The 23,087-nt window shown below is 37.5% G+C and overlaps 1 long non-coding RNA gene across 3 annotated transcripts in view; it reads right to left on the bottom strand.

The window, feature by feature from the left end:
• Nucleotides 1-274: 274 nt before the first annotated feature.
• The window catches only part of LOC133078990 (uncharacterized), a 35,442-nt gene continuing 12,629 nt past the window's right edge, over nt 275-23,087 (bottom strand). The window contains exons 4-8 of one of the 3 annotated variants that reach the window (XR_009697996.1): nt 14,370-14,521; nt 3,798-3,863; nt 2,513-2,656; nt 1,756-1,943; nt 275-850 (exon numbers count right to left, since the gene is read on the bottom strand). This is a non-coding gene — a long non-coding RNA (uncharacterized LOC133078990). Of the gene's footprint in view, nt 851-1,755; nt 1,944-2,512; nt 2,657-3,797; nt 3,864-5,707; nt 5,787-14,369; nt 14,522-23,087 lie in introns of all 3 variants that reach the window. The other 2 variants (XR_009697997.1, XR_009697998.1) reach the window with 2 other exon arrangements.

Below are 23,087 nucleotides of genomic sequence, written 5' to 3'. Positions count from 1 at the left end.
GTAAGTGATGAATGGCTTTCTAAATTTGTTACCTTCATTATGTCTTTATATTAAGAAACTCACTAATTATAATGTTGATAATAATAAAAATAATCATATCCATTATTCATTGAAAGGAGTTTTTTGGCCAGGTACTTTTTGCAAAATTGTACATGTTATAAACTATCAACCACACTTTTAGGTGGGTACCATTTTATAAATGACACACAGAAGGGTAAATGTGTTGCCCGCTATCACACAGATAGTAAAGGCAATGATGATAAGTATATGTCATTGATTAAAAACTTCCCCACAATTATTTTGATGACAAATTGAAATTATAATGGAGTATTCATAGTTCAGGCATACAAAAATGGAATCTGGCAGACACTGAGGGTCTGGTCTGAGACATATTCATGCATCACTGAGAACCTGAATTTTCTCTGAATTGTATTAAACTCAAGGACAGCACCAGCTGTTTTCAAAACAAACAGTATCTGCTAGCCGCTGCTAGTTGCAACCTTGTAGTTTAAAAGTCTCCCACCTCCTGACACAATTATGTAATCATTGTGAACCCCAAAGCATCCTTGTTTAACAAGCACCTTACCTCTTGCCAGCTCACATCCTAATTCTTGACAACTTATGTAACTTTGCAGTTTTTTACCTTTTTAAGCCTACCCCATTTTATAGTCCAGCAGAACACAATTCGAGTACTTTCTTGGGTTTGTGTTTCTTGGGCTGCAGTTCTAACAAACCCCAAATAAAAGCGCTTTTTTCCTTTCTTTCTTTTTTTTTTCTTCAACCAGGTCTCTGTTCTTGGAATTCTTGGTTAACAGTTACATTAACAGGTTTATTTCCTAATACGAACTTCCTAAAATTTAAGAAGGATTGAGAGGTATTAGAAGGCTGTTACACACTTACTAAATTAACAAGTCTGGAAAAAGAGTCACATTCACAGAATTTCTTTCTGGCATGAATATTCTGCTATTCTATAAACAGAAAATGACATGGAAACGCTTTCTCATATTCCGTTACATGATGAATTCTCTGATGCCGATAAAGATGTGAATGTTGTCTAAAGACCTTCCTACATAACTTATAGGGTTTCTCAGCAGTATGAAAACTCTGATGTTCAGTAAAGTATGAATTAAGTCTAAAGGCCTTCCCACATTCTTTACACTCACAGGATTTCTCACCAGTATGAATTCTTTGATATGGTCTAAGGTCTCCACTACGACTAAAGGCCTTCCCACATTCCTTACATTCATAGGGTTTTATACCCGTATGAATTTTCTGCTGTTGAGTCAACTGTCCACATCAACTAAAGGCCTTATCACATTCTTTACATACATAGAGTTTTAAACCAGAATGAATTCTCAGATGTTCTTTTAGATCTGTTCTATGAATAAAGGCCTTTCCACATTCTTTACATTCATAGGGCTTTTCACCAGTGTGAATTATCTGATGCTCAGTAGAAACTAAATTTAAAGGCCTTCCCACATTCTATACATTTGTAGTGTTTCACATCAGTATGAATTTTCTTATGTACACTAGCTTGAGAATATACTCCCACAAGTCTTCCCACATTCCTTACATTCATATGATTTCTTACCAGTATGCATTCTATGATGTACTCTAAGGTTGCCACTACAAAAGCCTTCCCACATACCTTACAGTCGAAAGGTTTTATACCGGTATGAACCGTTTTATGTCAATAAAACTGTTCACACACACTAAAGGTTTTTTCATATTTCTTACATTCATAAGGTTTCTTACCTGTATGTATTCTTCTGTGTTCAGTGAGGTAAAAATCAAGTCTAAAGGCCTTCCCACATTCCTTAACATTCACAGGGCTTCTTGCCTGTATGAATTTTCTGCTGACAGGTAAGTTGACCACATGCACTAAAAGTTTTCCCACATTCCTTACATTCACAGGGTTTCTTGCCTGTATGAATTTTCTGATGCTGTGTAAGGAAAAAAACAAGTAGAAAAGCTTTTCCACAATCTTGACATTCATAGGGTTTCTCACCAGTATGAAATCTCTGATGCAGAGTAAGCTGATAGCTACAACTAAAGACCTTCCCATATTCATTACATTCATAGAGTTTCTCACCAGTATGAATTTTCTGATGTACACTTAGATGATAGACACTTTTTTTTTTTTTTTGGCCACACTGCGTGGCTTGCAGGATCCTAGTTCCCCGACCAGGGATCGAACCCGGGCCCATGGCAGTGAAAGCACCGAGTCCTAACCACTGGAGAGCTAGGGAATTCCCGATAGACACTATTAAACGTATTCCCACATTCTTTACAATCAAAAGTTTGTCACCAGAATAAATTTTCTCATGTTGAACAAAATTTGAGCCACAACTAAAGGGTTTTCCACATTCCCTATATTCATAAAGTTTCTGACTACTATGAATTCTCTGATTCAGAGTAAAAGATGAATGTTTTCTATATGTTGGCATGTTATAGATGATTTTCATTTGACTGAAATACCTATCTCAAGGTCCCTGTTGACCCTCAAACTCACTTTTGCTCTGCCACTCGTTTCTCAAAATAGATCCTTTAAGACAAGGAGTTTTACTTCCTCCTATTATCTTCCATCAGGATAAACTGATTTCATAAATGTCCTTCTCTGGAGATAACTTCTTGGTCTTATACCTGGAGAGTAAACCTAAAAGAAAACAAAAAAGCAAACAAAGATTATTTTCTAGCAGCCAGCAAAACATACAGTTTCTATCTTAAAAATAGGATACAAAATGAAAATTCTTGAAAAGAAATAAATGGCTTAAAGAACTTTCAATATAATTAGGTAGTTTGAAGTCAAAACAATATGAGCTGAGAGAATAATGAGAGATTATGTAAGACTGTGGTGATTTGAAATTTAGGTGTCAATCAGAATAATCTGGAGAGCTTCTTACAAGTACAGCTATTTGGGTACCACCCCAGACCAAGGTGAATGAAATCTAGAGGAGTCATTGGGCATCTACATGTTTAATAACTTCACAAGATGATTCCAATATAAATCAAAGTTTAGGAGTTCCCATTTAATAATATTAATCATTTCCTTTACTCTTAGAATAAAATCTAAACATGTTACCTACCATAGAATATAATATGGCCTTTGCTTACCTAAAGACTTCTTTGGAAGAAACTGTCCTCTTTACTCTCTTAGGACACTTGCTACTGTTCAGCTCCTAGATTATGCCCACAACCTTTCCATTTCATACATCTTTTTACAGGCTATTTCATCTCCTAAGAATCACCTCTCCTGGGCTCAATGAAAGGCTGACTATTCATCCTTTCATCTTAGGTTAAACATTTCTTGCACAGAAATGCTTGCCCTGCTGACTATAAGTAGATCCATGTTGTTTATTCTCAATCACAACATAATGATTCTTTTCTTCATGTCACAGATTTCAACACATATACATGAATTTTCACTTTGCTTTGCTGTTTCTGATTCCCAAACCATCCCAAAGGAAGATATAATTCCTATTTCATTCAAAATAAATAAATTCACCAGTACATAGCAGGTGTTAAATGATTAACTGTAGAATAAAATAACTGTCAAATTATGATACTAGAAGAAAACATTACAAAGTCACTGTAATGCAGTTGAATATCATAATAATCACTTAATTTAAATAATTTCACAACACTCAAAAGATATTTCTCCCTGCCTCTAATCTCTCATACCTTACTGCAGTGATTAAATGCACTTTTTCCTACTTTACTTCCTATATATATGAGAACTAAAGGAAATTCAAGGTAGCTCAGCCAAATGTGTAAAAGGAAAAAGGTCCTTGTTTTACCTAATAATTCTTTAAGCAGTTATCCAATCAAACAGAGATGTCTCCACCAATATTGTTCATTCCCTGCTGTGCATAGAGATGTGTATAATTAACATATATTCAGTTGAGTTTTACTATTATTCAACCCTCCTGGATGCTCAGTCTGCTTACTTCATAACATTTCACAGATTTCCCTTCTATCCCCTTACATCTAGAACCAACCATTCTTATTCTTTATGGAAAAGTATCTGAATGATTTTTAGATATTATAGCAGTCATGTATCATATTGAACAGTTATTTAAAAACTGAACAAGGAGACTATAATTTTGGAGAAAGCAGAGTAAGTGAATGGCAAGAGGAAACTGGGGAACTAGGAGTGTCAGGGAATCTATTAAAAAGGATATTTGGGATAAAACCTGGAGGGTGGCAATCTAGATAAAAGAAGAGCCTATGAAAAATCTAAATAGTGGATGTAAGGTTCAATTTGAAATGAAAGGAGAAGAAATTTTCCGTGATTACAATATAAGTATAAAAATGGAGGGAGTTTGAAACAAAACAATCTCTGAACATAACACAATAAAAATTTAAATAATAACAGCAAAAAATTAAAAGCTCTTCTATTTGTAAACAATGTACTTAACTAAGCAACTGTTGTTTCAATGAGGAAATACAAATTATCAGGGACTTCCCTGGTGGTCCAGTGGGTAAGACTCTGTGCTCCCAATGCAGGGGGCCTGGGTTCGATCCCTGGTCGGGGAACTAGATCCTGCATGCATGCCACAACTAAGAGTTTGCATGCTGCAACGAAGATCCTTTGTGCCACAACTAAGACTCGGCACAGCCTAAATAAATAAATAAATATTAAAAACAATTAAAATATCAGACTTACTAGAAAATTTTGATGACAAAAATAACATCAGAATGGATGGCATACCAATTTAGTGCTCAGAAAAAAAGTCAAAGACTTAAATGGTTATATTAACCTAAATATAAGACTGAAGTAAGCACCCTACAAAAAGATAGAAAAGGAATGTAAGCTGAAGTAAAGCAAAAGAAAGGAATAAAGACAAAATGCAATCAGTCAAAAATTAGAAAAAGATGGAGTAAACATAAAATAGCTCATTCTTAAAAACAAATCAGTAAGAGAAATAAATCCTTGGCCTACCTAATAAAGAAAAAAGAGGAAGAGAAAACTTTTAAATGACAAAGGGGAAATGTCTAAAAGAATATATATTTTTAATTATGCAAGATTATTTTGTAAATAAATTTTAATCTATATGTGAAATAGTTTTTTTTAGGAAAAGAACTGATCGAAACCAACTCTAAGAAAGATAAAGTGTAAGTAGACCAACTTCCCTTGAAAAAAGAGAGAAGCCTGTCAACGAATTATTCCCTAGGAAAGGTAACAGTAATGCACATTCCTATCATCCAAACTGTGGTCTTTAAGTATTGTTCCCTACTAATATCAACCTGAGCTCTTTGGAGAATTTGCAGATTCCTAATCTAAAGCAAGGAAGGTATGTGTGTCCATGATTTCTTGTGCCAAAAAGTAAGGAAGATTGCACAGATTAGTGAGTGATGTCAAAATAACATAGGGAACAGCTTAAGAAGCGAGCCAGGCTAACATTGAGACAACAGGAGAGAGCAAGAGCAAGAGCAAGAGCGAGGGAGGGAGATGGATGATCATTTATTGAAATGCATTTAATCAATGAAAATCAATGAATATATATATATGTGAAAGAACATTTCCAATGTCAGCAAGGTGGCTATTTAAATAACTCTGTACTTGGAAAGCTGATAGTTCAAAAGGAAAAAACAAGCACATTTTCTGCTTTTCTAAATTAAGAACTACTGTTCATCAAAGTCATCAATAAGAGAGTAAAAGGTAAGCCATCATATGCAAGATATTATATATGAAATACACACATACACCCGAACCCTGGTTTCTTTGGAGTACTTGTGGATTTCTGATCTGAAGCAGAGAAGGTAGGAGTTGAGTCCAGGATTTCCTGTACCAAAAAAGCAAGGAAGATTAAAGATTAATGGGTGATGGGTAGATTAATGTGTGGAGATATAGATATAGATGGATAGATAGGGACAGCTATACATAGATATTTAGCTATATAGACATAGATATATCTCAAGTTGTATCCAGAATAAAAATCAACTCCTAAAAACCAGGAAGAAAAAACCCAGCCAACTAAATAGAACACTGTGTGGAAGACTTCAATGGGCATTTCTTAAAAGAGGGTATCCAAATAGTCAACAAAAATAAAGCAGTACTGCAATTTTCAGGGAAATGTGAATTAAAACACAGTGCTACCAACTACTCAACAGAATGGCTAAAATGAAAAGATGGGAGAGAAACAATATCAAATGCCTTTAAGGTTGCATAACAAGAATTCTCTTACACACTAATAGTGGGAATGCACGCTAGCACAACTGCTTAGGAAAATCGGAAGTATCACAGTTCAACATGTATATCCAGTGTCACCAAATTCCACTCCTAAGTAGACACTTAACAAAAATTTGTAAATATACTCCTTGTTATTCAAATGTGATCTCAACAGATTTCCAATCTGTGCACTTTCCATCCAGTGTGAGACAGGACACCCAGGAAAGGTCCTTCCTAGCACTGAGGGAGAAAAGGCTGCTGAACCAGGAAAAACCTGACTCTTGATCAGCGATGCTTTCAAGAGAAAAATCTTTTATTTTTTTAACTGAAGTACAGTTGATTTACAATGCTGTGTTAGTTTCAGGTGTCAGAGAAAGATCATGATCAAAAGGGGAAAATGTGAAAATTAACAAATAAACTAATTTAAAAAGGACTTGGGAGGCCAGAAGGCGGAGTTCTTAAAACCAACCACTCATGTCAGTTGCATACCCAATAGGAAGAGAGGTACTTTGCATCTCCAACAGGAAGAAGGATACTACATTACTACCAAGTAGGAGGAAGACTTTTTCCTTTCCTGGCAACAGCCCAGCCAGTGAGCGACTGTCACAACTCAGCCAGTAAAATGCCACTCACTTCAAACTTAGTTTCCTCCAATGAACTCTTTGTAATAGCCACTCCCACTCCCTCTTTTCCTCTATAAAACAAAACAAAAAAACTCTCTCCTTTGGACTTGCCTGTGGTTTGCCATAGATTGCACGTCCTGAATTGCAATTTCTTTGCTGTTCCCAAATAAACCCATTTTGCTGATAAAATAACTGGCTGATATATTGTTTTAGGTAAACAATTGGAAAACTAAACATCATAAAGATGTTAGTTCATTAATAAATGTAATGTAAGGCCAATTAGAATATAACGAGGAGGAGCTTCAAGATGGCAGAAGAGTAAGACGTGGAGATCACCTTCCTCCCCACAAATACATCAGAAATACATCTACATGTGGAACAACTCCTACAGAACACCTACTGGACGCTGGCAGAAGACCTCAGACCACCCAAAAGGCAAGAAACTCCCCACGTACCTGGGTAGGGCAAAAGAAGAAAAAAAAAACCAGAGCCAAAAGAATAGGGATGGGACCTGCACCAGTGGGAAGGAGCTGTGAAGGAGAAAAGGTTTCCACACACTAGGAAGCCCCTTCGCAGGTGGAGACTGCGGGTGGGGGAGGGAGGAAGCTTTGGAGCCACAGAGGAGAGCCCAGCAACAGGGGTGCGGAGGGCAAAGGGTAGAGATTCCTGCACAGAGGACCAGTGCCGACCAGCACTCACCAGCCCGAGAGGTTTGTCTGCTCACCCGCCGGAACAGGTCGGGGCTGGGAGCTGAGGCTCCGGCTTCGGTGGGATCCCAGGGAGAGGACTGGGGTTGGCGGCGTGAACACAGCCTGAAGGGGCTAGTGCACCACAGCTAGCCAGGAGGGAGTCTGGGAAAGAGTCTGGAGCTGCCGGAGAGGCAAGAGACTTTTTCTTGCCTCTTTGTTTCCTGGTGTGCGAGGAGAGGGGATTAAGAGCGCCACTTAAAGGAGCTCCAGAGACGGGCGCAAGCCACGGCTATCAGTGCGGACCCCAGAGATGGGCATGAGACGCTAAGGCTGCTGCTGCAGCCACCAAGAAGCCCATGTGCAAGCACAGGTCACTATCCACACCTCCCCTCCCAGGAGCCCATGCAGCCCGCCACTGCCAGGGTCCCGTGATCCAGGGACAACTTCCCCGGAAGAACACACAGCACGCCTCAGGCTAGTGCAACGTCATGCCTGCCTCTGCTGCCGCAGGCTCGCCCCACTCTCCGTACCCCTCCCTCCCCCTGGCCTGAGTGAGCCAGAGCCCCCGAATCAGCTGCTCCTTTAACCCCGTCCTGTGTGAGCGAAGAACAGATGCCCTCAGGCGACCTACACGCAGAGGCAGATCCAAATCCAAAGCTGAACCCTGGGAGCTGTGGGAACAAGAAGAGAAAGGGAAATTTCTCCCAGCAGCCTCAGGAGCAGCGGATTAAATCTCCACAATCAACTTGATGTACCCTGCATCTGTGGAATACCTGAATAGACAACGAATCATCCCAAATTGAGGAGGTAGACTTTGCGAGCAATGATATATATATATTTTTCCCTTTTTCTCTTTTTGTGAGTGTGTATGTGTACACTTCTGTGTGTGATTTTGTCTGTATAGCTTTGCTTTTACCATTTGTCCTAGGGTTCTGTCTGTCCATTTTTTTGTTTGTTTGTTTTTGTTCTTGGTATAATTTTTAGCACTTGTTATCATTGGTGGATTTGTTTTTTGGTTTGGTTGCTCTCTTCTTTCTTGCTTTCTTTTTTTTTTTTATTTACTTTAAAAAAATTTTTAATAATTATTTTTTGTTTTTTATTTTAATAACTATTTTATTTTATCTTTTTCTTTCTTTCTTTTTTTCCTCCCTTTTATTCTGAGCCATGTGGATGACAGGCTCTTGGTGCTCCAGCCAGGCGTCAGGGCTGTGCCTCTGAGGTGGGAGAGCCAAGTTCAGGACACTGGTCCACAAGAGACCTCCCAGCTCCACGTAATATCAAACGGTGAAAACCTCCCAGAGATCTCCATCTCAATGCCAAGTCCCAGCTCCACTCAACGACCAGCAAGCTACAGTGCTGGACACCATATTCCAAACAACTAGCAAGACAGGAACACAACCCCATCCATTAGCAGAGAGGCTGCCTAAAATCATAATAAGGACACAGACACCCCAAAATACACCAACAGACGTGGACCTGCCCACCAGAAAGACAAGATCCAGCCTCATCCACCAGAACACAGGCACTAGTCCCCTCCACCAGGAAGCCTACACAACCCACTGAACCAACCTTAGCCACTGGGGACAGACGCCAAAAACAACGGGAACTACGAACCTGCAGCCTGGGAAAAGGAGACCCCAAACACAGTAAGATAAGCAAAATGAGAAGACAGAGAAATACACAGCAGGTGAAGGAGCAAGACAAAAGCCCACCAGACCTAACAAATGAAGAGGAAATAGGCAGTCTACCTGAAAAAGAATTCAGAATAATGATAGTAAAGATGATCCAAAATCTTGGAACTAGAATGGAGAAAATACAAGAAACGTTTAACAAGGACCTAGAAGAACTAAAGAGCAAACAAACAGTGATGAACAACACAATAAATGAAATTAAAAATTCTCTAGAAGGGATCAATAGCAGAATAACTGAGGCAGAAGAATGGATAAGTGACCTGGAAGATAAAATAGTGGAAATAAATACTGCAGAGCAGAATAAAGAAAAAAGAATGAAAAGAATTGAGGACAGTCTCAGAGACCTCTGGGACAACATTAAACACACCAACATTCGAATTATAGGGGTCCCAGAAGAAGAAGAGAAAAAGAAAGGGACTGAGAAAATATTTAAGAGATTATAGTTGAAAACGTACCTAATATGGGAAAGGAAATAGTTAATCAAGTCCAGGAAGAAGACAGAGAGCCCCATACAAGATAAATCCAAGGAGAAACACACCAAGACACATATTAATCAAACTATCAAAAATTAAACACAAAGAAAAAATATTAAAAGCAGCAAGGGAAAAACAACAAATAACACACAAGGGAATCACCATAAGGTTAACAGCTGATCTTTCAGCAGAAAATCTGCAAGCCAGAAGGGAGTGGCAGGACATATTTAAAGTGATGAAGGAGAAAAACCTACAACCAAGATTACTCTACCCAGCAAGGATCTCATTCAGATTTGACGGAGAAATTAAAACCTTTACATACAAGCAGAAGCTAAGAGAATTCAGCACCACCAAACCAGCTTTACAACAAATGCTAAAGGAACTTCTTTAGGCAGGAAACACAAGAGAAGGAAAAGACCTACAATAACAAACCCAAAACAATTAAGAAAATGGTAATAGGAACATATATATCGATAATTACCTTAAATGTAAATGGATTAAATGCTCCAACCAAAAGACATAGACTGGCTGAATGGATACAAAAACAAGATCTATATATATGCTGTCTACAAGAGACCCACTTCAGACCTAGGGACACATACAGACTGAAAGTGAGGGGATGGAAAAAGATATTCCATGCAAATGGAAATCAAAAGAAAGCTGGAGTAGCAATTCTCATATCAGACAAAATAGACTTAAAAATAAAGACTATTACAAGAGACAAAGAAGGACACTACATAATGATCAAGGGTTCAATCCAAGAAGAAGATATAACAATTGTAAATATTTATGCACCCAACATAGGAACACCTCAATACATCAGGCAAATACTAAGAGCCATAAAAGGGGAAATCGACAGGAACACAATCATAGTATGGGACTTTAACAGCCCACTTTCACCAATGGACAGATCATCCAAAATGAAAATAAGGAAACACAAGCTTTAAATGATACATTAAACAAGATGGACTTAATTGACATTTATAGGACATTCCATCCAAAAACAACAGAATACACTTTCTTCTCAAATGCTCACAGAACATTCTCCAGGATAGATCATATCTTGGGTCACAAATCAAGCCTTGGTAAATTTAAGAAAATTGAAATCGTACCAAGTATCTTTTCCGACCACAACGCTATGAGACTAGATATCAATTACAGGAAAAAAATCTGTAAAAAAACAAACACACGGAGTCTAAACAATACACTACTTAATAACCAAGAGATCACTGAAGAAATCAAAGAGGAAATCAAAAAATACCTAGAAACAAATGACAATGAAAACATGATGACCCAAAACCTATGGGATGCAGCAAAAGCAGTTCTAAGAGGGAAGTTTATTACAATACAATCCTACCTCAAGAAAGAAGAAACACCTCAAATAAACAACCTAACCTTACACCTAAAGCAATTAGAGAGAGAAGAACAAAACAACCCCAAAGTTAGCAGAAGGAAAGAAATCATAAAGATCAGATCAGAAATAAATGAAAAAGAAATGAAGGAAACGATAGCAAAGATCAATAAAACTAAAAGCTGGTTCTTTGAGAAGATAAACAAAATTGATAAACCATTAGCCAGACTCATCAAGAAAAAAAGGGAGAAGACTCAAATCAATAGAATTAGAAATGAAAAAGGAAAAGTAACAACTGACACTGCAGAAATACAAAGGATCATGAGAGATTACTAGAAGCACCTATATGCCAAAAAAATGGACAACCTGGAAGAAATGGACAAATTCTTAGAAACGCACAACCTTCCGAGAATGAACCAGGAAGAAATAGAAAATATGAACAGACCAATCACAAGCACTGAAATTGAAACTGTGATTAAAAATCTTCCAAAAAACAAAAGCCCAGGCCCAGATGGCTTCACAGGTGAATTCTATCAAACATTTAGAGAAGAGCTAACACCTATCCTTCTCAAACTCTTCCAAAATATAGCAGAGGGAGGAACACTCCCAAACTCATTCTACGAGGCCACCATCACCGATACCAAAACCAGACAAAGATGTCACAAAGAAAGAAAACTATAGGCCAATATCACTGATGAACATAGATGCAAAAATCCTGAACAAAATACTAGCAAACAGAATCCAACAGCACATTAAAAGGATCATACACCATGATCAAGTGGGGTTTATCCCAGGAATGCAAGGATTCTTCAATATACGCAAATCAATCAATGTGATACACCATATTAACAAATTGAAGGAGAAAAACTATATGATCATCTCAATAGATGCAGAGAAAGCTTTTGACAAATTCAACACCCATTTATGATAAAAGCCCTCCAGAAAGTAGGCACAGAGGGAACCTTCCTCAACATAATAAAGGCCATATATGACAAACCCACAGCCAACATTGTCCTCAATGGTGAAAAACTGAAACCATTTCCACTAAGATCAGGAACAAGACAAGGTTGCCCACTCTCACCACTATTAGTCAACATAGTTTTGGAAGTGTTAGCCACAGCAATCAGAGAAGAAAAAGAAATAAAAGGAATCCAAATCGGAAAAGAAGAAGTAAAGCTGTCACTGTTTGCAGATGACATGATACTATACATAGAGAATCCTAAAGGTGCTACCAGAAAACTACTAGAGCTAATCAATGAATTTGGTAAAGTAGCAGGATACAAAATTAATGCACAGAAATCTCTTGCATTCCTATACACTAATGATGAAATATCTGAACAAGAAATTAAGAAAACACTCCCATTTACCACTGCAACAAAAAGAATAAAATATCTAGGAATAAACCTACCTAAGGAGACAATATACCTGTATGCAGAAAATTATAAGACACTGATGAAAGAAATTAAAGATGATACAAATAGATGCAGAGATATACCATGTTCTTGGATTGGAAGAATCAACATTGTGAAAATGACTATACTACCCAAAGCAATCTACAGATTCAATGCAATCCCTATCAAACTACCAATGGCATTTTTCACAGAACTATAACAAAATATTTCACAGTTTGTATGGAAATGCAAAAGACCCCGAATAGCCAAAGCAATCTTGAGAAAGAAAAACGGAGCTGGAGGAATCAGGCTCCCTGACTTCAGACTATATTACAAAGCTACAGTAATCAAGACAGTATGGTACTGGCACAAAAACAGAAATATAGATCAATGGAACAGGATAGAAAGCCCAGAGATAAACCCACACACATACGGTCACCTTATCTTTGATAAAGGAGGCAAGGATATACAGTGGAGAAAAGACAGCCTCTTCAATAAGTGGTGCTGGGAAAACTGGACAGCTACATGTCAAAGAATGAAATTAGAACACTCCCTAACACCATACACAAAAATAAACTCAAAATGGAGTAGAGACCTAAATGTAAGACCAGACACTATAAAACTCTTAGAGGAAAACATCAGAAGAACACTCTGACATAAATCACAGCAAGATCTTTTTTGATCCACCTCCTAGAGTAATGGAAATAAAAACAAAAATAAACAAATGGGACCTAATGAAACTTCAAAGCTTTTGCACCGCAAAGGAAACCATAAACAAGACGAAAAGACAACCCTCAGAATGGGAGAAAATATTTGCAAATGAATCAACGGACAAAGAATTAATCTCCAAAATATATAAACAGCTCATGCAGCTCAATATTAAAAAAACAAACAACACAATCCAAATATGGGCAGAAGACCTAAATAGACATTTCTCCAAAGAAGACATACAGATGGCCAAGAAGCACATGAAAAGCTGCTCAATATCACTAATTATTAGAGAAATGCAAATCAAAACTACAGTGAGGTATCACCTCACACCAGTTAGAATGGGCATCATCAGAAAATCTACAAACAACAAATGCTGGAGAGGGTGTGGAGAAAAGGGAACCCTCTTGCACTGTTGGTGGGAATGTAAATTGATACAGCCACTATGGAGAACAGTATGAAGGTTCCTTAAAAAACTAAAAATAGAATTATCATATGATCCAGCAATCCCACGACTGGGCATATACCCAGAGAAAACCATAATTCAAAAAGACACATGCACCCCAATGTTCACTGCAGCACTATTTACAATAGCCAGGACATGGAAGCAACCTAAATGCCCATCGACAGACGAATGGATAAAGAAGATGTGGTACATATATACAATGGAATATTACTCAGCCATAAAAAGGAACGAAATTGGGTCATTTGTTGAGACGTGGATGGATCTAGAGACTGTCATACAGAGTGAAGTAAGTCAGAAAGAGAAAAACAAATATCGTATATTAATGCATATATGTGGAACCTAGAAAAATGGTACAGATGAACCGGTTTGCAGGGCAGAAATTGAGACACAGATGTAGAGAACAAACATATGGACACCAAGCGGGGAAAGCGGCGGGGTGGTGCGAGTGGTGGTGTGATGAATTGGGCGATTGGGATTGACATGTATACACTGATGTGTATAAAATTGATGACTAATAAGAACCTGCTGTATAAAAAAATAAATAAAATAAAACTCAAAAATTAAAAAAAAATAGTTTGTCCTGAAGAGGTTAAAAAATCTCATTGTTTCCATAGGATTCAAGAGTCATGTGCTACTCCAAAAGCATAGTGACTGTCAGTATAAATATTTGCTATCTGGTCTTTAGTTGGCAAGCTCTGGTTAAGGCAATTAATAGAGGCTATTGTGCTTACTTTGTTTTTGGTAAATAAGAGCTTTCATTTATGTCCACTGTGGGCATTACTACATATCCAACTTGGTAACGTACCTGCTCATTCTTTAAGTAGGACCCATCTGTAATTCAAATTAGATCAGCATTACCAGTAGGAGCTTTTTGTAAGTCATTCCTGGGAGCAAGATGATAATCAGTTAACAAAATGCAGTCATGTTTGTTTTCTTCCTGGGGTTCTGGAAGCAAAGCTGCAAGGTGAAGGTTATTACATTGAACCAAAGTAATATTAGGTGCAGAAAGCAACAATATGTCATAAGAAGTTAGTCAGCTTACAGAATAGTGCTGAGTGTGGTAAGAGTTTAGAAGACACTCAACTGAGTGTGGGACATATAATAAATAGTTAAAGGAGACCCCATTCCTATTTCTTCAGTAACCTTACACAAGCAAGCCATTGTTGAAACAGCCGTCATAAAAAGTGGAAGTCCTTTCACTTCTGGGTCTAATTTTGCTTTGGAGCATAAAGGCAATTCATCTACAAGCATTTTTGCAAAAGCATAAAAGTAAGACAGCAACTGCCTATAAATGACAAAAGACTTAAAATTAAAAGCATGGTTAGTGACTTCCCTGGTGGTCCAGTGGTTAGGATGCCAGGCTCCCAATGCAGGGGGCCCGGGTTCAATCCCTGGTCAGGGAACTAGATCCCACATGCATGCCACAACTAAGAGTCCACATGCCGCAACTAAAAGATCCTGCATGAAGCAACTGAAGGATCTTGCATGCCGCAGTGAAGATCCTGCACAAGGCAACGAAGATCCCACATGCCGCAACTAAGACCCGGTGCAGCCTAATAAATATTAAAAAAACACAAAACATGGTTGGAGACCTGATTACAATGCCAATATTGTGGAAATTTGACTATTTCTGTGACATACAACATTTTAAGCTAATAACTAGAATTATGACTGTCAACACACCAGGACATTTAACCCATACAACATAATCTAAGAAGGTTTATCATTACTCATTTGACCATGTTTCCCATGTAATTTAACATACCAGATAAATCTAATTAGTTTAATATTTCCCTTTGAGATGTTCAGGGGCCCTCTGAAGCATCCCAAAGTTAGCTAGAGATCAGAAGAACTTCATTTAGAATTTGATTTGAGGAAGTCTTTCAAAGATATCAAAAGGTTTTAAACATGTGGCCAAGTAAGATCATAAGTCACTGTGAAACAATACTTATTCATTTAACCAAAATGACAATAAAAGATTTCAAGGGCAAATTCAGTAAGATACAACAGACTGCCTAAGAGGTAAAGAAACTGTACAATATGTTATCAAAATCAGATCAATAGTACAAGAAAATTTTATCCTCTTTACAGAGAAAAAACCAAATTCTAGTTTTGTACCATTTCATTTTCAATATTAAAATTCGTTCCTTTAATTAAATTCAATCTAATCTTAGTCCTGACCATGCCTAAAACTCTTTTCTCACAGTTCCCTTTTTATTATTTAAAAAAATTTTTAATTTATTTTTGGCTGCATTGGATCTTTATTGCTGCGCATGGGCTTTCTCTAGCTGTGGCGAGCGGGGGCTACTCCTTGTAGTGGTGCGTAGGCTTCTCATTGCAGTGGCTTCTCTTGTTGCAGAGCACAGGCTCTAGGCGCATGGACTTCAGTAGTTGCAGCGCACAGGCTCAGCAGTTGTGGTTCGTGGGCTCTAGAGTACAGGCTCAGTAGTTGTGGTGCACGGGCTTAGTTGCTCCATGGCATGTGGGATCTTCCCGGACCAGGGATCGAACCCACGTCCCCTGCATTGGCAGGTGGATTCTTAACCACTGTGTCACCAGGGAAGTCCTGAAGTATTTTTATTTTTATTTTTAATATTTATTTATTTGGCTGTGCTGGATCTTAGTTGTGGCACGCAGGATCCTTTAGTTGTGGCATGCGGGATCTAGTTTCCTGACAAAGGATCGAACCCAGGCCTCCTGCATTGAGAGCATGGAGTCTTAACCACTGGATCACCAGGGAAGTCCCTCACAGTTCCCTTTTTTAAATTAATTTCTAGAAATATATGCCACTTCATAGTACAATCTTTCAATAATAATGCATAAGATACATTTATTAATGATCTCAAATATATTTAGTCTCTCTGTAATAAGAGGTCTAAAATAGGTCAACATAGATTTCTTTAGCAATAAATGTTTCAGTATTTTATCTTATTAAAAGTGATCTAGACAGTCAATGAATTGCCATCATTTAACTTAATGTAGCAGAACTCTGAAGTTTCAAGTTAACAAAAATCTGGAGAAACTGTTTTCATGTAGACACATCATAAAACGTAATCATTCTTAAAGAGTTCACCCAAATACTTTGATCCCATTTATCTCTATTTCATTACTTATGAAAATATCATCATACCAAGTTAATTATCTTGTTGACAAATTTTATAACAGAGATAACATGAGCTTATTGGCATTTAGTAAACCTAGGTACAATAAAAGTATTATATTTAATGTTGATGACTTTAAAGATGTGTCTATATTAATTAAACCATCAACTAAAACTTGTTTTCACTTATTAAAGATTAATTCTAGATCATATGAACCCTTAAAAATTTGGGCTAGCTTAAGTTACATTCAGAAGTATTTGATTTCTAAGTACTTACTTTTACGTCAATTAAATACAGCTCTTTTACAAACTATTTTTGGTAATATCATCCGGAGGTAGGGACATATTATATTTATAATGTACACACAGACATACATATATCCAAATAGACACAGAGATCTCATAGTTTTCCTGCTTGAGTTTTAAAAGGCCTCTTTTCCCTTTTTTTTTTCTTTTTTCAGTTTTAGTTTCTACTAGTTGAGCCAAGACTGTAGTCTCAGGAAATGTAGGATGTGTTTACATTTCAAGGACATAATAAGAGTTATAACTTCAAACTTTCTCCCAAGAATACTTTTGTTCTCTCAGGGTCAGAATTTTGAAAAGATGTTTTATTAAGCCCACTTTCTCTAATTAGTCATGCAAGAACCAGTTTTGGAATGTCAAAAAGTTCCACCCTGGCCATGTAAGAGTTACGATACACAGACTGAGAAGATACGAGAAATGTTTAATAAAGAGCTAAAAGATCTAAAGAACAAACAGAGATGAACAATACAATAACTGAAATGAAAACTACACTATAAGGAATCAACAGCAGAATAAAGAGGCAGAAGTACGGATAAGTGATCTGGAAGACAGAATGGTGGAAATCACTGCTGTGGAACAGAATGAAGAAAAAAGAATGAAAAGAAATGAGGACAGTCTAAGAGACTTCTGGGAAAACATTAAACGCCCCAACATTCTCATTATAGGGGTCCAGAAGGAGAAGAGAGAGAGAAAGTACCTGAGAAAATATCTGAAGAGATAATAGCTGAAAATGTCCCTAACATGGGAAACAGTCACCCAAGTCCTGGAAGCACAGAGAGTCCCAGGCAGGATAAACTCAAGGAGGAACATGCTGAGACACATATTAATCAAATTGACAAAAATTAAAGACACGGGCTTCCTTGGTTCGAGCCCTGGTCCAGGAAGATCCCACATGCTGCGGAGCAACTAAGCCCATGTACCACAACTACTGAGCCTGTGCTCTAGAGCCCGCAAACCACAGCTACTGAGCCCACGTGCCACAACTACCGAAGCCTGCGTGCCTAGAACCCGTGCTCCACAACAAGAGAAGCCACCACAATGAGAAGCCCGTGCACTGTAACGAAGAGTAGCCCCCGCTCACTGTAACTAGAGAAAGCCCATGCACAGCAATGAAGACCCAACGCAGCCAAAAATAAAGAAATAAAATAAGTAAATTTATTTAAAAAATTAAAGACAAAGAGAAAATATAAAAAGCAACAAGGGAAAAGCAACAAATAACATGCAAGGAAATTCCCATAAAATTATCAGCTGATTTTTCAGCAGAAACTCTGCAGGCCGGAAGGCAGTTGCACAATATATTTAAAAGTGATGGAAGGGAAGAACTTACAGCCAAGAACACTCTACCCAGCAAAGCTCTCATTCAGATTCAACAGAGAAATCAAAAGCTTTACAAACAAGCAAAAACTAAGAGAATTTAGCACCACCAGACCAGCTTTGCAACAAATGCTAAAGGAACTTCTCTAGGCAGGAAAGAGACCAGCAACTTAAAACAATCTTGTATCAATACATTTATAGACTGCTATATCAAAACCTCATGGGAACAGCAAACCCCAAAACTATAATAGCTACACACACAAAAAAGAAAAAGCAATCCAAACGCAGCATTAAAGATGGTCATCAAATCACAAGAGAACAAAAGAGGAAGGGGAGAAAAAAGACGTACAAAAATAAATCCAAAACAATTAACAAAATGGCAATAAGAACATACACATCGATAAATACCTTAAATGTAAATGGATTAAATGCTGCAACCAAAAGGCATAAACTCACTGAATGGATACAAAAACAATACCCATATATATGGGTAAAAGAGACCCACTTCAGATCTAGGGACACATACAGACCGAAAGTAAGGGGATGGAAAGAGGTATTCCATGCAAATGGAAATCAAAAGAAAGCTGGAGTAGCAATACTCTTATCAGACGTAATAGACTTTAAAATAAAGACTGTTACAAGAGACAAAGAAGAACACTATGAAACAATCAAGGGATCAATCCAAGAAGAAGATATAATAATTTTAAATAAATATGTACCCAACACAGGAGCATTTCAATATATAAGGCAAATACTAACAGCCATAAAAGGAGAAATCTACAGTAACACAATAATAGTGGGGGATTTTGACACCCCACTTTCATCAATGGACAGATTATCCAGACAGAAAATCAGTAAGGAAACACAGGCCTTAAATGACCAGATTGACATTAAACCAGATGGACTTAACTGATATTTATAGAGCATTCCATCCAAAAGCAGCAGAATACACATTTTTTTCAAGTGCACATGGAACTTTCTCCAGGATTGACCATACGCTGGGCCACAAAGCAAGCCTCGGTAAATTTAAGAAAATTGAAATCATATCAAGCATCTTTTCCAATCACAATGCTGTGAGATTAGAAATCAACTACAAGAAAAAAACTGTAAAAAACACAAACATGTGGAGGCTAAACAACATGCTACTAAACAACCAATCACTGAAGAAATCAAAGACAAAATCAAAAAAATACCTAGAGACAAATGAAAACAAAAGCACAATGATCCAAAACCTATGGAATGCAGCAAAAGCAGTTCTAAGAAGGAAGTTTATAGCAATAAAAACTTACCTCAGGAACAAGAAAAATCTCAAATAAACAACCTAAACTTACACCTAAAGCAACCAGAGAAAGAACAAACAAACCCCGAAGTTAGTAGAAGGAAAGAAATCATAAAGATCAGAGCAGAAATAAATGGAACAGAGATGAAGAAAATAATAGCAAAGATCAATGAAACTAAAAGCCAGTTCTTTGAAAAGATAAGTAAAATTGATAAACTTTCAGCCAGACTCATGAAGAAAAAAAGGGAGAGGGCTCAAATCCATAAAATTAGAAATGAAAAAGGAGAAGTCATAATGGACACCACAAAAATACAAAGGATCATAAGAGACTAATACAAGTAACTATGTGCCAATAAAGTGAACAACACAGAAGAAATGGACAAATTCTTAGAAAGATACAATCTCTCAAGACTGAACCAAGAAGAAATAGAAAATATGAACAACTCACAAGTACTGAAATTGAAACTGTGATTTAAAAACTCCCAACAGGGACTTCCCTGGTGGCGCAGTGGTTAAGAACCCGCCTGCCAATGCAGGGGCCACGGGTTTGAGCCCTGGTCCAGGAAGACCCCACATGCCACGGAGCAACTAAGTCCATGTGCCACAACTACTGACCCCCAAGTGCCACAACTAGTGAAGCCCGCATGCCTAGAGCCTGTGCTCCACAACAAAAGAAGCCACCACAATGAGAGGCCTGCACACCGCAACAAAGAAGAGCCCCTGCTTGCTGCAACTACAGAAAGCCTGCGAGCAGCAACGAAGACCCAATGCAGCCAAAAATAAATAAATTAAATTAAATTAAATTAAATTAAATTAAAACTCCCGACAAACAGAAGTCCAGGACCAGATGGCTTCACAGGCGAATTCTATCACACATTTAGAGAAGAATTAACACCTACCCTTCTGAAACTATTCCAAAAAACTGCAGAGAAAGGAACACTTCCAAACTCATTCTATGAGGCCACTCTCACCCTGATACCAAAACCAGACAAAGATACCACAAAAAAAGAAAATTACAGGCTAATATCACTGATGAACATAGGCAAAAATCTTCAACAAAATACTAGCAAACCGAATCCAACAATATATTAAAATGATCATATACCACAATCAAGTGGGATTCATCCTAGGGATGCAAGGATTTTTCAATATCCACAAATCAATTGGTGTGATACACCACATTAACAAATAGAAGAGTAAAACCATATGATCATCTCAATAGATGCAGAAAAATCTTTTGACAAAATTCAATACCAATTTATGATAAAAACTCTCCAGAAAGTGGGCATAGAGGGAACATATCTCAACACAATAAAGGTCATATAAAACAAATCTACAGCTAACATCATACTCAGTGGTGAAAAGCTGAAAGCATTTCTTCTAAGATCAGGAACAAGACAAGGATGTCCATGCTCACCATTTTCATTCAACATAGTTTTGGAAGTCCTAGCTATGGCAGTCAGAGAAGAAAAAGAAATAAAAGGGATCCAAATTGGGAAAGAAGAAGGAAAACTGTCACTGTTTGCAGATGACATGATACTATACATAGAAAATCCTAAACACACTACCAGAAAACTATTAGAGCTCATCAATGAATTCAGTAAAGTTGCAGGTTACAAAATTAAAACACAGAAATCTGTTGCATTTCTAACAACAAAAGATCAGAAAGAGGAATTAAAGAAACAACCCCATTTACCGTCACATCAAAAAAAGAATAAAATACCTAGGAATAAACCTACCCAAGGAGACAAAAGACCTATACTCTAAAAACTATAAAACGCTGATGAAAGAAGTGGAAGACAACACAAACAGATGGAAAGATATACCATGTTCTTGGATTGGAAGAATCAATACTGTCAAAATGACTATACTACCCAAGGCAATCTACAGATTCAATGCAGTCCCTATCAACTTACCAATGGCATTTTCCACAGAACTAGAACAAAAAGAAAACAAACCTTAAAATATGTATGGAGACACAAAAGACCCTGAATAGCCAAAGCAATCTTGAGAAAGAAAAACAGAGCTGGAGCAATCAGGCTCCCTGACTTCAGACTATACTACAAAGCTATAGTCATCAAAACAGTATGGTTCTGGCACAAAAATAGACATATAGATCAATGGAACAGGATAGAAAACCCAGAAATAAACCCACGCACCTATGGTCAATTAATCTATGGCAAAGGAGGCAAGACCATGCAATGGAGGAAAGGCATTCTCTTCAATAAATGGTGCTGGGAAAACTGGACAGCTACATGTAAAAAAATGAAATTAGAACACTCCTTAACACCATATACAAAAATAAACTCAAAATGGATTAAAGATCTAAATGTGAGTTTCTATAAAACTCTTAGAGGAAAACTAAGGCAGAACACTCTCTGACATAAATTGCAGCAGTATCTTTTTCAAAAGACAACCCACAGAATGGGAGAAAATATTTGCAAACAACGTGACCGACAAGGGATTAGTCTCCAAGATTTACAAACAGCTCATGTGGCTTAATATCATAAAAACAAACAACCCAATTGAAAAATGGGCAGAAGACCTAAACACACATTTCTCCAAAGAAGACATACAGATGGCCAAGAAGCACATGAAAAGATGTTCAACATCGCTAATTATTAGAGAAATGCAAATGAAAACTACAACGAGATATCAACTCACACCAGTAAGAATGGTTATCATCAAAAAAATCCACAAACAGGACTTCCCTGGCGGTCCAGTGGTTAAGACTCTGCACTCCCAATGCAGAGGGCACGGGTTTGATCCCTGGTCAGGGAACTAAGATCCCACATGCCGTGTGGCATGGCCAAAAATAAATAAATAAAATCCACAAACAATAAATGCTGGAGAGGGTGTGGAGAGAAGTGAACCCTCCTATACTGCTGGTGGGAATGTAAATTGGTACAGCCACTGTAGAGGACAGTATGGAGGTTCCTTAAAAAACTAAAAATAGAGCTACCATATGATCCTGCAATCCCACTCCTGGGCATATATCTGGAGAAAACCGTAATTCGAAAAGATACATGCACCCCAATGTTCACTGCAACACTGTTTAGAATAGCTAAGACATGTAAGCAACCTAAATGTCCATCGACAGATGAATGGATAAAGAAGATGTGGCACATATATACAATGGAATACTACTCAGGCATTAACAAGAATGAAATAATGCTATCTGCAGCAACATGGATGGACCTGGAAATTATCATACTAAGTGAAGTAAGTCAGACAGAGAAAGACAAATACCATATGATGCCACTTATATGTGGAATCTAAAAAAAAAGATACAAATGAACTTATTTACAAAACAGAAACAGACTCACAGATTTAGAAAACAAACTTACAGTTACCAAAGGGGAAAGGTTGGGGAGAGGGATAAATTGGTAGTTTGGGATTGACATATACACACTACTATATTTAAAATAGATAACCAGGGAATTCCCTGGCAGTCCAGTGGTTAGGATTCTGCGCTTCCACTGCAGGAGGCACAAATTTGATCCCTCGTTGGGGAACTAGACCCCTCA

Source organism: Eubalaena glacialis, chromosome 18 (genome assembly GCF_028564815.1).
Source record: "Eubalaena glacialis isolate mEubGla1 chromosome 18, mEubGla1.1.hap2.+ XY, whole genome shotgun sequence".
NCBI lineage: Eukaryota > Metazoa > Chordata > Mammalia > Artiodactyla > Balaenidae > Eubalaena > Eubalaena glacialis.
The sequence above is the reverse complement of the archived record's forward strand: the minus strand, read 5'-3'. Positions and strand labels throughout refer to the sequence as shown.